Below are 12,844 nucleotides of genomic sequence, written 5' to 3' on the forward strand. Positions count from 1 at the left end.
CTTTCACCAAAGCAATCTCCTTACCACGAAGCTTCTTCACCTCTCGATCTTCAATTCGCATAGGTGATGTATCAACCGTCAAATTATCTCTCACTTGAACATCATCTAATTGAACAACATGCGATGGATCCGCAATATACCTCCTCAATTGAGACACATGGAACACATCGTGAAGATTAGAAAGAGACGATGGTAATGCAATCCGATATGCCACTTCACCTACTCTCTCCGAAATCTGATAAGGACCAATGAAACGCGGCGTCAACTTACGCGACTTCAATGCTCTACCAACACCCGTTATTGGCGTAACTCAAAGAAACACATGATCATCCTTCTCAAACTCAAGAGCCTTCCTCCTCTTATCATGGTAACTCTTCTGACGACTTTGAGAAGCCTTCATCTTCTCTTGAATCATCTTAACCTTATCCGTAGTCTCTTGAATTAACTCGGGTCCAACCACAGCACTCTCTCCTGATTCATACCAACACAAAGGAGTCCTACACCTTCTACCATAAAGAGCCTCAAAAGGTGCCATTCCAATACTCGAATGGAAACTATTGTTATACGTAAACTCAACCAAAGGTAAGAAACTATCCCAATTTCCTCCTTGTTCCAAAACACAAGACCTCAAAAGATCTTCAAGCGACTGAATAGTTCTCTCCGATTGACCATCAATATGCGGATGATACGCCGAACTCAAACGCAACTTCGTACACAAAGCACTTTGCAAACCCTCCCAAGGTGGTTTGGGGGGTGGTCGACGGTGGTCCAGGGTGTTTTTTCTGGATTTTTGTTTGAGTGTGAGGAGAGAACGAGTGAGGGAGAGTTTGAGTTTAGAAAGAGAAAGAAAGTGAAAAATGGGAGTGGGATGAGAGTGAGGGATGAGTGATCATCACTCTGAATTCTTGAACGAACGCCATGTGGCCCTTCCATAGCCACTTGGCAGGCATACCGAACATGATTCGGTGCCTCTCCTCTACCATGCACCCTCTAGATCAAAACATGCAGGCCATTGAGATTCAACCTGATGGATCCTGGCCTTACACGCCATTAGACGCACACCACACCCCATACGTCCTCGTCACACAGGATCCCAACGGATCCAAAACCTCATTGGGCTTGGCCCTTACTATTTGCACACCCCAAAATTGCTATCCTACTCAAAACACCCCCTGCAAAATAAAGAAAACTAATTAAATTATTTTGTTAATTTTAATTGATTGTTTAATTGAGTTCTTAATTTTCTCTTCGGTCCGATTTTATCTAATAGTCGTGTTGGTGAGAAATAAAATAATAAAAATACACTTATTTTGCTAAAAGGTTTTAACCATCTTATTGGTTACGATGACTAGCATATTTCCCTTTATCAATTCGTTATTATTTGTAATCAAATCTATTGATTATGAGGAGCAACGATAAAATTAAAAATAACTAATTTTTAAAATACATTTATTTGCTATTAGTGATAATCGTACCTATCGATTAGAATTGTTAACAATCCTTTACTAATCTATTAATTATGGTGATCAAACCTATTGATCATTGCGATTAATAGTGCGTATTTAAGATCAGGGTTGTACGCTGCATTTAAAACACTTTTCATCTTCAAACTACGGATTTTCAACACTTCGATAAGGTAACTCAAAATGCCTTCACAACCTCATATTAATTCTAAGGAGGAAACATGAATAGTGACGAGTAGGGTGTCCATATCCTCCTATTGAAATAGTCATGATCCTGATTCCTACGAAGTAGGCAATCCTCGAGCTTCATGGTCAAGGTGGAGCAGTTACTACTTCTCAAGAAGCCTTAAATCCAAAGTTATAGATCTCTATAAATATCTACACCCTGGGGGTGAGGGGGAACAATCCATTATTCACCAAAATTATCCTAGTAATAGAGCTTCTCACCCTCGCGAGCTAGCTTTGTCCTCACAAAAAACACCGCCTAAACATAAATCCTCACCCTCCTAAGCTTTCCCTAAACCTCCGAAATACTAAAGCATCTGGCCAACCATACTAGCTTAGGGGTGACACGCGTCTATACTTGTTTTAGCAAGAACTGGTATGAGAACCAATAATCCTTCCTTTGTTGTTATCACCATTAGACACAAAGCCTCCCTTTTCAGGAGAAAAAGAAGAGAATTGAGTTTTTTCTCAAGTCATATGCTTTGAATAGTCACTATCCGGGTACCACTTAGGGTTTGCTATTGTAAAGTATACCTGCATTGATAACTCAAGTCTTAACTTTAGGTACTCAAATTAACATGGGTCTTTTAATGTTAATGTAATGCATATTCTCCTTATATTTCCAACTAGGATCATAATTGTAGAAGTAAGATGAAACGAGCATTTCTTTTCATTTTCATTTCATCATATTCTTTATAGAAGTGAGAAGGTAGATAAAGATTTTTACCATCATAACTTTTCTTAACTACAAAAAATAGAGCGTCATGGCTTTTTTATTGCAATAATTACATTTAAAAGTGTTGCATTTAGAGGTTCATAATCTAGATCAACTTTTTTATAAGATTCTCTTTGATTAACTAAATAAGATTCAAGTTATTTCTTCTTTTGATAAACTTATCAAGTGTGTTATGCCAATCGTCAACTTTATTTTTCAAATTATTGCATTTTTCACACTTGGTAGGTTGAACCATACTCTCTTGAGAAGGAGAATAAGAGGAAGAGTTTTAAATTAAAAATACTTTGTTTCCCTTTAAGGATATATATTCTTTCAAAAACTTTTGATTGTCTATTTCACGAGAAGAGATGGTAGTATTAGAGGTAGAAACAATATGTGTTTAATTTACTTGATTCTATATCTATTTTTTACATATGAGAAATAATTCATTATAAGTAAAGTAAGAAGTTACTTCATCATCTACATGATTTTCCATAAAATAGATGTTTAGTTCTTTTTTTATTATTAATATTAGGATTCCATATCATATCCATTCCTTGATATGTATGACTTATTTATTTCTTTTTTAGGTCTCCTAAATTTTCAGATGTCTTCTGATTCTGGTTCTAAGAGAAATTTGGCATTATATGACCTCTCTTTTCAAATTGAAAAAAAGGTCGGGAGAAACAAATCTTGATGCTTGTCATGCTTCATGAATCTTTTGAATTTTATAACTAGCAATGTCATATCTTTATCGGTATTTGAATATTTGTCTTCTTCGATTTTGAGAGATAGATTTTTCTTCTTTTTGTCTCCTTCTTCATCATCAACTAGCCTTTTCAGGTCCATTTCATGTTCTTACAATTTACCAAACAAAGTAGCCAAATTCATAGAAGACAAGTCCATAGATTAAAAAATCAAAGTGACTTTAGGGTGAAAATAATGTTTTAAGCATCTAAGAACTTTTATAACCAAATCCTAATTTTAGAAAACTGTACCTAGTCTTATCACGATTAACAATGTGAATAAAATGTTTTTCTATATCTTGGATGTTTTCTTCAAATCTGTACTCGTGGGTCAATGTATTCATCTTAACCCTTTTTACCTTGGTATTACTTTCATGAGTAACTTGAAAGGAATCCCATATTTCATTTGTAGTTTCACATTGAGAAACACGCAAGAACTCATCGATATCGAGAGTCGTAATGATAATAAGTTTTGCTTTTTTACTGCCTTGCATTTTTTCCTTATCCTTTTTGGTCCAAATATTTATATCTTTGTTTTCTACAACTACATCAACTAGATGTGTGGGATCAAAATGATTATTTTTAATAAAAGTTTAGATATCATAATTCATCCCATCTATAAATATTCTCATATTCTCTTTCATCAAACCATACCCTTCTCTATTGAAGCATCAGAGTCTGTTAAGTGAATAATTTAAATTCATTTCCTACCTCTTTAGATGATTAGTCTTATAACAGGAATTAGGCTCTTATAACACTTGTTAACCAAGCGACTCCAAATATAAGGGGGCGACATGTGATATTCTGATTTCAAAAAATAGGTATATATAAATGATTTGATTTAAAATGATTTATGTTAGAAGATAAAGATATGCATAGGTTAATTATCATAATAAAATAAATGATAATACACAAAGAAATAATTAGCATAACAAAAATAAATATTAGAAAATAAAAGAGGAAAGGAAAAAAAGATCACGCTTGATATCTATTCTGGTTTGGATAAAACCACTATGCTTACTTCAATCCCCGAGACTTTTCTCTTGAGATTTTCACTAAAATAAACTTGAGCTCCTTTTGCAGAAGCAACCTAAACCACTGATCGCGACTTTACGTGTCTATAAATCTGATAACTGCAAGTGCACAGTCGTGTCGTGTAGTTTTAAAAGATATCGAATCCACAGGGACTATGAATCGATCTACCGTTATCTAAGGTTACTATGTAAAGCTAGGAGTACTAAAATTTCGATTGTTCCTAAGGGAAAGTGATTGTGAGAAAATAAAGAATAATAATAAAAGACAGGTATCAGTATGTATTTCGTTTAACTAAAGGTAATCCGAAGGTCCATTGGCTTTTGCATAATTAAATCAAAAATCTTTACTAATTCCATTGATTAAAAATCCTCGTCTCAAACTTTCGCTCTGTTGATTCAGACTACTATCCTAATCCTAATGTACGCTTTCGCCATCCCATTAGATTTTAGAAGAGCTTTTTGGAAACAATGTAATTAATAAAATGCCTATTTTACGAGGTTGTTATCTATTTAAATCTCCTAATCTCAAACTTTCGCTCTGTTGACTCGGAGCAAGCTAATAACCCTAACGTACGCTTTCGCCATCCCGCTCGAGTGTAAAAACAATTTTTGAAAATAAATAAGTTCCAATTAGTTTTAATACGCTTTCGCCATCCTTAAAACTAATGTCCTATGTCTACTATCTGGTTAAAGATCTCAAACTTTCGCTCTATTGATTTTAACCTTTGACCGTCCTAACCCCTCAAACTTTCGCTCTATTGGTTTTAAGACTTACTAATTAAATTAGACATATAAACCAAAAATAAGTGATAATTAATAAAACATAATTAAGCCAATTTATTTCGGATCCCTACGGTTAACTTACTTTACATACCGACACCTTTAGTAATTTAGCCAGACATATTAATACGATTAAACATGCATAAATCGGTTCGGTTCATAATAATAAGCATATTAAATGGCATATAATATATCATGCAAACAAATATAAATAAGGCGGTAAATAAAAACCTGAATTAAATAAATGGTAACTGGATCTTCAAGTACTGAACTTCCACCACAGGTTGGCTGGATCGTTCTTCGGAATTTAAATGGCAGAAAATAAAAACAAGGAAATAAAACGATAAATCTAACGTAAGGCTAGATCTACGAAAAGTTCACAACAATTTCCAGTGTAGAAATCGTTGTGAGAAAATAAACGGTTGAATGAAAGCAGAATAAAGAAAAGCGGTTCGCGGTACAATTTCGGCAGCACTTCGTTGGCAGGAAATCAGACAGATTGAAGTGAAGTGGCTGGCTCTATTTATAGGCGAGGCTTTGAAGTTGCTTTGCGCGAAAAGAGGAGCTTCCAACAGACTTGGACTCGGAGACGTGCGTCTCCGCTTTTTTGGGGACTTCGTTGAAGACTTGAGACGTGCGTCTCAAGTGGAGAGAATGTAGGGGACTGGAGACGTGCGTCTCCCTTCTGCTGACGTGTCCATTGAGACGTGGAGACGTGCGTCTCCACTTGCTTGTATGGTTTGGGCTGCTTTCCTTCGTGGGCTGGATTGCTTCATTTGGTCTTTGGGTCTCTTTCAGCAGACTTGGGCCTTATTTGCACTCCCTTTTTACTTCAGCACCCATTTTTCATCTTTTAGGCACAAATAGTGGTCGTTTTAGCTCCATTTCTTCTCTTTTTCACAATTAGTCATAATAAGAGTGTAAAACCTGAAACAAAGCAAAAACTCGCGTAATATCATAATAAATCAATATAATAAACGGAAAATGCTATAAATATCTATGGATTTCAAGCTAAATATACGATATAAAATCGTGTTATCAAATTCCCCCAGACTTGAACCTTTGCTTGTCCTCAAGCAAAATAATAAGATAAAGATAAATGAAACACACTTCCACCACGTCGTTCGGTCATACTCAGCTACATAGTGTTCTTATTTGAAAATAATGATAATGATCCTAGCAATAAACTTATAGTAACAACACTAAACAACTCCCAGTATGCATACCAATCGGAATCATGCCATTATAGCTCGACCTTTTTGACTCGTCATCATGTTTTACCCTTTTCATTCGTGCGCAATCACATTAAGCCCATTATCTTGACACGCACATAGCAGAGTAGTCGGTTAGTGACTATGATCCTTCTCATGGAGTTCTGGCACAATATGTGGTATACTCCTTAGCACTCATTTGTAGATTATGGGGAATCGGAAAATAGTCCTTCCTACCAAGTTCAGTACCAGACGACTTCTGAACCAATCGACAATGAGTTTTTAAATTCTTTGTATTTGAGATTTGCGACCGTTAGGTTAAATGATCTTGTGAGGATCACCTTACTTAGTAGGCACATTTCTTCTTATGGTTAAGCACATAATTATTATTATGAGGATCATACACTTATATTCATCGACTCTCTGCGTAGTTTGTATCTAAGACGGTGCCGACTGCTAGAATAAACTACTAAGGGTTATTTCAAAACTTAAAGTCGATGGTTTTGGTATAACGGGTATTCAAATCGGTTACGCATACTTGGGGGTTTTAGAGTGTTGGGACAATAAGGATATTGACTATATTTAGTTTCAATGCGTTGAGTGTTTGAGTAGCTTTGTATTTCTCGAACGTGTGGGGTTTGCGTTTATCGTTTAGGAGCAAAAATTTTTGTTATGGCTCAAGAAAATGGAAGAAATTGAAATAACTACGGAATTATACATATAAGACTTAAATTCCATAAATATTCTTTATTGAATTATAAAAACATTACAAGGAAGGGAAATAACTGAAGGGAAAAATAAAACTAAAGGAAATAGAAATAATACGACTCCCCCAGACTTAGATGATGCAATGTCCTCAGTGCATAAGAACTACTCCTCATTGTTGCGGTTTCGAGAACTGCTCGCGCCTCTTGTACGAACACAGCGACGTCTATCAGGAGGAGAGTCATTCACACGAATGTCAAGATCATGCAAATATGTAGCAATTTCAGTGTATTGACTTTCGTTCCTAATAGCATAGTCACGGTGCTCCTGTTGCATCTCTCGGATGAGCCTAATTGTTTCAGTTTGGTTTGTCTGCATAGCTTGAACGAGTTGATCTTGGCGTTGAATAGCAGCATACATGGCTTCAAGAGTGATAGGCGGAGGGTTGTTTGGAAGAGGTTGGTTGACATCAGCTTGCCCTTGGTTGAGTTCTTCTTCATTTGCATCCATAGGTTCATTAGGATGTTCTTGTTGGTCATCTTGAGGGTTGTCTTCAATAAGCCTCCAACGCTGAACATAACGGATGTTGATTCTTTCAGGGCATGGAAGGATGACATAAGGAATAGGAACTTTGTTGACGACCAAAGTGTATCGGCCATCATGGCGGGGTGAAACCAAGTGGGAGTCACGGCAGTAGGTGAGATCGAGTGACTGAGCAGGCTTCATGAGATGTGAGAGTGAGAGGAGCTCGTCACCAAGACCAAAAGCACAGGCCAAGGAAGTAATAATGCCGCCAAGCAAGAATGGATTTGTAGCGGGGGCGTTGACTAAACCTTGGATGTGTTGGAACATAAACGGTGCGGCATTGAAACAGATATTGTTAAGCGCACAGTAAAGGAAAAATAATTCATTTTGGTTTACCTTGTGGTTGTTAGATCTCGCAAAAATAGTATGCCCCAAAACACGTTGAAAATAACGTATAGCGGGGTTTTGAATGTGAGAAGCATGGAGAGCTCTCCAACCGGTAGGATTTTCTCCAGTGAGATTGAACCAAAATTCAAAAGCGAGATCCTCCCAAGATCGACCATTTAGTTCTTGAAAGATTGAGCGGTGAGCAATTGGTGCATGATTAAAATGCAAATATGAAGCTACGACATCTTGATCTAGAGCATATTCACGGTTGAACATCTGAAATTGGATGCTACCGGTTGAGAGTGGTTGATTAGAGGGAGTGTCGTAGTTGAAAGAACTCAAAAATTCTAAGACGAGCGGCTCATAAGTAGGTACGGGTTCGGTACAGAGATGGTGGAGGCTAGATTTAGTGAGCAAACGGGTAACACCATCAATGAGATCCAAAGTTTCTAGACACTCGGTGTTCACAAATTTTGTGGGAACAACCGAATGTTCGTAGAAAGCGACATATTTTGTTCGTTGAGCATCATTGTCATCATCTCGGAAGATAATGTTTGAAAGGTCGGGAGGTGGTCGCTCGGGACGCTCACTACGGATGAATGAACGTGGAGGCATGGTGAGTATGGAAATGAAAAATAGAAATGTAGTGTAGAAAAATAGAGAATGGTATGAAATTTGTGAAGAAGAAGAGTGGTGGTGGTGTGGTTTTATAGTGAGGTTTGAAAATGGTGTGGTTAATGGAGAATTAAAATGGATTAATGGTGGTGTTTGAAGTTTGAATAGAATAGAGAAGTGGGAAATGAATGGAGTTTAAGAGGTGAATGATGGAGGATGAATGAGGTTTATGGAGTTTAAATGGAATAAATAGGGGAAGAATGAGGAAGAGTGAATTTTGAAATTCAAATTCAAAATTCAAGAGGGAAAGAAAAATGGTCTGCGTGGTCAAATGCAGACTGCTGGCCTTGGGAGACGTGCGTCTCAGGCAGTCAGTCTGCTGGGGCAGAGCATGGAGACGTGCGTCTCCTGTCCCCTGATTCTTGTCAGCTGGTCCCACACAGATAGAGACGGGCGTCTCCTGTTGCAGGCAAGTGGGTCACGCATGCAAGTGACCAGACAGTGCTGACAGATACCATAAATTGTCCATCAGTTCAGAACAGTGTCGAATTTTAATACTATTAACAGCAAAAAATGATAACCAGGCAAGTATATATAGCAGTCAATAGCAGTGTAATATAACACAGTAGCAGTAATCAAAAGAATTTTGCATTTAATATTAAACCAGTACTGAGTGTTAACAGAAGCAGAAAGTAAAAGTGCAGAAAAATGAAAATCTAAACTAGGAATAGAAATTACTAAAACTAGAAATAAAATATAATAGTCTAATACGGTAACATCTAGCCACGTCTATTGTTGTGCTCATTAGACTGAATGTGTTTGAAAACTTCGTCGAACTGAGCATTTACGGTGTCGATAAAATCGAAGAACTGCATTTGCAAAGTGTGTAGCTCGTTGCGCACATGTTGTACATCTTGTTGTAGCGCAGTGATGGCTTGCTCGTGCGTATTCAGATTAGGCATTCTTTGATTCACCGATGCGGTAGATGTAGCGGGTTGTTGTTGCTCGAGCTCGACATCAGTCATATCAACAGTGTAATCATCAACGGAATCTTCAGAACGAGTTTCAGGCTCATACTCAGATATAGGTTCATCAACAGGAAGAGGTTCATAATCAGGAATGGGTTCATCTTCAGGATTAGGTTCATAGTAACCAGGAGGTGTTTCAGGTTCAGATTCAGATGCAGGCATTTCCTCATCAAAATGTTCATAAGCTTGAGGAGTTTCAGGTGATGGCTCTCTCTCAGGAATCTGACCATAGTAAAGCCAGTTGGCAGGGTTGTGCACACTCGTCCTAGGATTCGGTAAGGTGAACTGATACCAAACTTTGTTATCAATGAGCAATTCAAACCGATTAGGTCCAAGGTTACCGATGATACCTCGATTAAAGCAGAAATTGATGTCCATAGAGGTATGGGTACCATAAGGTGTCAATCTAAGCAAAGGCACTCTCATTCCTATGGCATTAGCAATCATAGTGACAAATCCGCCGATCCTAATGGGTGAAACTTCGTCTTGCGTGATGCGCTCGAAGTTTGTTAGCATGAATGCGATGGCATTGACCGGGCGATTCTGAGAGGAGCAGAACATGATGAATAACTCTTCTCTAGTAACTTCAGTGACATTATCAGGCTTTCCAAAAATATAGTGAGCAAGGATCTTGTGAAAGTAGCGGAAAGCAGGATTGTGGATGTTCTCAGATTGAAATTCATTCTCTTCAGGGTTGTCGTTTCCAGTGATCTTGCCCCAGTATTTTTCCAACTCCCAGTATGGAAGATTTTCTTCAGCTACTTTGGCGTATGCATCAGGTCCATGAGGTAGTTCTAACATTTCAGCAAAATCTCGGATGCAGAAATTAAACTCCATACCAAAGAGTCTAAAGAGAATAACTCCTTTTCTCAGCCCTTGTCCACAGTTTGGAAGATAGGTCAGGGAGCTCAAGAATTCCAGAGTGAGCTTTCGGTAAGTGCTAAACTTGCGGAACAAGTGAGAACCAGTCCAACCAATTTGGTTAAGCAGGTGTAGGATGCTTTCTTCGATACCAAGTTTCACCATAGTTGGTTGGTGAGGATAGCAAGTCAAATCCATGTGTCTTTCAGCCAGCTTATTAAATCTTGCTTCTTGTCCTCTACCACGGAACACAACTTCCATATTATCAACTTCTTGCATCGTAGTTAGTAGTTAAATGAAAAACCTAGAAGTTGAAAATATTAAGATTAAGTTAGAACTAGGCTAGTGTTCATTTTTAAAAAAAATAAAATTAAATAAAACAAGTTATAATAATAATTATAATTATAAAAAGGAAGTATTTTCTCGAATTAAGATAGCAGCTATAATTATAATAATTATTATAAGATGTATGAAAAAAAATAAGAAAATTAAAATTTAGAATAATTAAAAATAGAATAATTAAATGAAAATTAAAGGTTAAAAATTAAAAATAAAATAAAAATAAAAATAAAAAGAATAAATAAATGTTGGTTGTCTCCCACCAAGCGCTTTGTTTAATGTCGTAAGCTCGACGATTTTAAAATAGAAAGCTATTTTTTCGAAAGAGCGGGCAGTTCGTCAAGTTTAAAAACTTCGATGTTTTCATCGTATTCGAGATGATGGTAGTACTTAAGACGTTGCCCATTTACGACAAAAGGTTTGACGGTTTCTCCTTTGATTTCTATCGCTCCACTTGGAAATATGTTAGTTATTTCGAAAGGGCCAGACCATCTAGATCGTAACTTACCAGGAAATAATTTTAGTATAGAATTAAATAAAAGTACTTTATCGCCTATGCTAAAATTTTTCCTAGATATACGCTTGTCGTGCCATTTTTTCGTTCGCTCTTTATAGATTTTGGTGTTTTCGTAAGCGTCTTGTCTAAGTTCTTCTAATTCGTTTATGTCTAGAAGTCGTTTCTCACCAGCTGCAGTGTAGTTTAGGTTTAAGTTCTTAATGGCCCAATAGGCTTTATGTTCTAACTCTACCGGTAGGTGGCATGATTTTCCATAAACGAGTTTGAATGGGGTAGTTCCTATTGGAGTTTTGAAAGCTGTTCTATAAGCCCATAAAGCTTCATTTAGCTTGGTTGACCAATCTTTCCTAGATATAGCAACAGTTTTCTCCAATATTTGTTTTATTTCGTGGTTAGATACTTCTACTTGTCCGCTTGTTTGTGGATGGTATGGTGTGGCTATTCGATGATTCACTCCATATTTTCGAAGGAGTTTCTCAAGTATTCTTGAAATGAAATGGGAACCACCATCGCTAATTACCAATCTTGGCACACCGAACCTAGGAAAGATGACGTTTTTGAAAAGTTTGATAACTACTCGTGTATCGTTTGTAGGAGAAGCAATAGCTTCTATCCATTTTGAAACGTAATCGACGGCTACGAGTATATATTGATTTCCAAACGACGACGGAAACGGTCCCATGAAGTCTATTCCCCAGACGTCAAATATTTCTACTTCTAGAATGCCTTTTTGAGGCATTTCATCGCGTCTTGAAATGTTTCCAGTTCGTTGGCATCTATCACAGCTTAGTACAGCAAAATAAACGTCTTTCCACAGGTTGGGCCAGAAGAGTCCAGATTGAAGGATTTTGGCGCAGGTTCTAGATGTGCGATGGTGTCCTCCACACGGTGCAGAATGGCAGTGTGTTATTATGCTTCTTATCTCTTCCTCGGGTACACAACGTCTAAAGATTCCATCGGGGCCTCTTTTGAACAAGAGTGGGTCGTCCCAATAGTAATGTTTTAGGTCATGGAAGAATTTCTTCTTCTGTTGGTAACTTAGATCAGGAGGAAGCACACCAGCAGCTAGGTAGTTTACGAAATCTGCATACCAAGGTGTGTTAGATTGGGCTAAAGCTATTTCTGCTAATTTGTTGGTTTCAGAGTTTGGATGGTATGGTTCGAATTCATTTGCTTCTAATTGAGCGATGAGTCTTTCGTAAGGGAAATCATCGTCAATTGGTACTTGTTCGGGTTTCAGATTTTCCAATCGAGAGAGGTGATCTGCTACGACATTTTCAGTGCCCTTCTTATCTTTAATTTCCAGGTCGAACTCTTGTAGTAACAAGATCCATCTCAAAAGTCTTGGCTTAGCGTCCTTTTTGGTTAGGAGGTACCTAATGGCGGCGTGGTCAGTGTATATGATTATTTTGGCTCCTACCAGGTAAGAACGGAATTTGTCTAATGCAAATACGACAGCTAATAATTCTTTTTCTGTCGTGGCATAATTCATCTGAGCTTCGTCTAGGGTTCTACTCGCATAATATATGACATGTAGTTTCTTATCCTTTCTTTGTCCTAGAACGGCTCCTACAGCATAATCACTTGCGTCACACATTATTTCGAAAGGCTCATTCCAGTCGGGAGGTTGCATAATTGGCGCAGAGATTAATGCTCGTTTAAGCGTTTGAAATGCTTCAGTGCATTTATCGGT

This window comes from Vicia villosa, linkage group LG5 (assembly GCF_029867415.1).
Source record: "Vicia villosa cultivar HV-30 ecotype Madison, WI linkage group LG5, Vvil1.0, whole genome shotgun sequence".
In the NCBI taxonomy this organism is placed as follows: domain Eukaryota; kingdom Viridiplantae; phylum Streptophyta; class Magnoliopsida; order Fabales; family Fabaceae; genus Vicia; species Vicia villosa.